Genomic DNA, 4,739 nt, shown 5'->3' on the forward strand with positions numbered 1-4,739 from the left:
TCCTGGCCGTAGTCCGGCCAGGGCTCTCCGGATAGCGAGAGATGCTTTAGTGATTTCAGGATGTCGCCAAAGGGTGAGTGCTGAAAGATGTCCGCAGCGGTGCACTCCATGATCGGCGCCCAATCAGATTCGATTGGCAGGGGCGCAGGAGGTTCGGAGTCCGGCAGGGAGTCCGGCACCTCGGAGTCACGAGCTTTATAAGGGACGAGGTCAGTGTTCGGCTCCATCGCCGTGGAAGTTGCAGCTCCCGAGGCGGTGTCCAGCCACCCGTCCTCGATCTGCGCGATCGGCTCCGGACTATGGGTCGGAGCGGATTCGTGTGCGGCCTCCAAGGTACTGTCCGGCGGCAGAGTTAGATCATGCCCATCGTGACACTGCGGCATGCTCGGCTGCGGCTCGGATCCATCGAAGATCAAGTCTCCGCGGATCTCGGCTGTGAAGTTTAGGCTTCCAAACCTGACCTGATGGCCAGGGGCGTAGCTTTCGATCTGCTCCAGATGGCCAAGTGAATTGGCCCGTAGTGCAAAGCCGCCGAATACGAAGATCTGTCCGGGGAGAAAAGTCTCACCCAGGACTGCGTTGTTGATTGAAGAAGCCATCAAGCCTATCGGTGACGACACAGAGGAACTCTCAATGAAAGCACCAATGTCGGTGTCAAAACCGGTGGATCTCGGGTAGGGGGTCCTGAACTGTGCGTCTAGGCGGATGGTAACAGGAGACAAGGGACACGATGTTTTACCCAGGTTCGGGCCCTCTTGATGGAGGTAAAACCCTACATCCTGCTTGATTGATATTTATGATATGGGTATTACAAGAGTAGATCTACCACGAGATCAAGGAGGCTAAACCCTAGAAGCTAGCCTATGGTATGATTGTTATAATGGTTGTTGTGTCCTACGGACTAAAGCCATCCGGTTTATATAGACACCGGAGAGGGCTAGGGTTACATAGAGTCGGTTACAATGGTAGGAGATCTACATATCCGTATCGCCAAGCTTGCCTTCCACGCCAAGGAAAGTCCCATCCGGACACGAGACGAAGTCTTCAATCTTGTATCTTCATAGTCTTGGAGTCCGGCCGATGATGATGATAGTCCGGCTATCTGGACACCCCCTAGCCCAGGACTCCCTCACATAGGAATGAGCATATCATGCAAAGTGAACATGGCAAGCTGGGCATAGAATATGTAATGAACAATAACCCATAGCCAGGTGAGGGCCATGTAGAAGAAATGCGCGAAGTCTTTGCGCAAAGAGAGCGGTGGGAAAGACACTCCAAGGGATCCCAAGTCATCGTTGCTCTCTAGAGCTCGTATTGTCAACTCATGGAATTACAAGGTTGAAAAGTATTCATGGTTACCTACACAAAAGAGACACAAACCAAAGAAATTGTGTTCGTGGTAAATGTACACATCATCCATCATGATGTGTATGTGCACGTGTGAGTTAGTGCAAGATAAGCATCGCTCAAAGAAATTTGATGCATGGTATAAGAACATGTCATCCATCATGAAAGAATAGTTGTTATGTCGAACATGATTGGGATGCAAATCTAACATAAAAGTATATGGCACATCAATAGCATTTTCATTAATAGGGATCATATGGTGCACACAAGTATTGGGATCATGCAATGGATAGGATGGATCAAAATCTCCTAAAATGTATGAGGAAACTATGGGGGTGTCCTCATGAGCAATAGCGGAAGCATAATAGGGAGAATATTGACAACATGGCAAACAATGCATATCCGAAGCTATGTGGTCATGGCATGGCATATGAGATAAATGATGCAAAGGAAGCATATCAATATCATCACAAGAAAAACAAATGCCAATAACCAAGGGCTTGTCATCTATGCCATATTTGCAAATTGGGTTTATGTTGATGGCATATGCATAGTCACTATGAAGAGATTGCAAATATGACATATGGTTGATCTCATGCATAGCATATGATAAGTCATGCGGAATGTCAAACATGATGTGACCGAGAGAATTATCACAAGAAATCCTATGTAACATGGCATCACAACTAATGGACTCCACATGGCAATCATCAAACTCATCATAAATTGGTAAATTATCGCATGGGGAAGTTGCACTAGCATGAAGCATGACAATAGGTGGATCAACATCATGCAAGCAATCAATGTCAAGAATGTCCACTAGTGGGACTAGAGCATCACCTTCACCGATGTTACCTTGTGCATTCCACTCAAGTGGTGTAGGTGAGGTGGCAAAGACCAAATGGTGGTCATCATCTTCATCTTGATGGAACCATGTCGGGCGGTGCATCATATTCCACCATGGCCATCGTCTTGTCCATAGGAAGGACAAAGTCGTCTACGATCGGCGCATCATCATATATGAGACCTAGCACCAAAGGAGAAGACACAATAGAGGTAGAGGTTAAGTTGTTAGAAATCATAGTGGCCTCACATGCCCTATCAACTACATCACTCTCTCTATGTGGTGGTGGCTCACTCACTCCCTCAAGGTAGGTGCACTCAATGTCACATATGGTGGAGTCACTCAAATCACTCAAGTGGTGGTGGTGGTGGCTCTCCTCACATGGGAATTGTGGCAACTCATCGTATATGGGGCTAGTGGTGAAGTCACTCTCACTCTCAATATGGTGGCACAAGTCACTCAAGTCATCATACGTCGCCGTGGTCGAAGGGAAAATCCCATGCTCAACCATCTCATCGTCGTTGCCGTGGATGAAGGCCGAGGATGGCACATCATTGCTCTCCTCCATGACCGAAGGGAAAATCCCATGCTCGATCATCTCGTCACTGTCGCCGTTGATGAAGGCCGATGTAGGCGTACTCGTCGGAGGTAGGCGAAGATGTCGTACGTCTGAAGGCGAAGATGCCTTGATAACACTTGGCGAAGATACCAAAGTGGTGGTAGTAGTCATAGCTCCGTCTTGTTGGTGCTTGTCTCGCGGTCTTCTCTTGTGCTCAAGAAGGTTTTCTTGACGGTGCCGCGTGGTACTTGCATCTTGTGGCCGTTCCAAAGACTTGCGACTCGAGCATCTCCGCCTTGAAGATGACGAAGAGGAAGAAGACTTGTAGTTGGCCCACACGTGTCGGATGTCATCCAATTGTGCATCCAACTTGGAGTCGATGTAGTCCCTTGTCCGTGCTTCGCTTTGTTGAATGTCGATGGTGAGTCGCTCAATGCCTCACATTGCTCGTTGTAGTCCAAAGATGGGCATTTTGGTGATGTAGTTGTTTGCGCCATCATTGTCGTGGAAGACCGGATATGAAATGCCTTGCCTATCCATCACAAGACTCAAGCAAATGTGAGTGTAAGAAAGGAAAGAACTAGACCAACGTACCTTATCCAATGTTGAATATGGATCAATGATCACTCAATAATGTAACAAGGAAAAATCACAATTGGTACCGGATCTTGTCAATTCTCACACCTACACAAGTAAGGCTTATGGTGGAGCTCGGTGAGGATAGTGGCACAAAAATTTGATGCAAAATGTTAGCAAGAGTCAATAATGTTGGAAAAGATTCAAAAATTCGCAAGTGAAACAAGTAGACCAATAGCAATATGTGGCACACGGAAACACACACACGGATAGATAAATGGGGTCGTACAACCAAGGAATGAGCACAAAATGTGGAATCCACGGAAAATGCTCGTGTTGCACAACTCAAGAGAGACGCTAGCACGATTGCTCAATAGGCGGATACGACACTTGTGCACAACCTATAAGATGCAAAATGTATCAACTTTCTATCCCAAGTATGCTATATATGTATGATGTTCCCGGTGTTCTTCTCAAGATGATCCAAGATGATCAGCTATGACAATCTTATGTGCAATGTGGTATGATGCTATGGCTCTTGCTCACAAGCTCTTTGCTCTCTTTTTTCTTAAAAGCTTTTTTTATATGGCCACTTATGCGAAATGCACAAACCAAGATAGCAATTGTGTATATGCAGGAACAATCTTGTGACACAAGGGATGATATGATACCAAGATGATACCAATGTGATATGGTATGTATGCAATGGAAGGTACGGATCACTAATGTGCACAAGTAATGTTGCCGGCAATACTCAAATGGCTAGTCTCGATAAGCAAGTGACGCAAAATGGGCTAAAGGGTTAACAATGTAATGGCAAGAATGTACAATGATAGGATACCACAATACCAAGATGATATAGAGGGTACCGTTCTTGCTTACGGTTAGGGTGTCAAATTGGTGAAGTGGTCGATGTCGATGACGACCTCGCGACGATGATGAGTGGCGGTGTTCTTTATGTAGATACCAATATGATGTAGACCCGTCCCTAAGTAGCCGAAACACCTTAGGAAACGATAAAAAATCGCGAACTCAAAATCTCAAGGAAAATGTCAAATGGTAGCGGAATGCGTTGATGGTTCCGGAGTTAGCAATGTGGAAGTGGTGGTGGTGGTTGATGATGAAGCAACCGTCCCTAAGTAGCCGAAACACCTTAGGAGACTCAAGTCACCACTCAAGCAACCACAAATGCTATATGGATCAAAAATGCGTTAGGTTGCGAAAAGCTATGGTGGTTTTGCGAATGATATGGTGGATGGCCTAGGCAAAGATGCCCAAATGCCAAATTTTTGATGGAGTCAATTGGTGTTGAAACCTATCTATATGGATGAGGGATGTCAATAGCTACTCAACGAGCTAAAGAACGTCAAAAATAGACTCCGGGAGCAAAAGTTATGGCCGAAACGGTGAATG

This window comes from Triticum dicoccoides, chromosome 1B (genome assembly GCF_002162155.2).
Source record: "Triticum dicoccoides isolate Atlit2015 ecotype Zavitan chromosome 1B, WEW_v2.0, whole genome shotgun sequence".
Taxonomy (NCBI): domain Eukaryota; kingdom Viridiplantae; phylum Streptophyta; class Magnoliopsida; order Poales; family Poaceae; genus Triticum; species Triticum dicoccoides.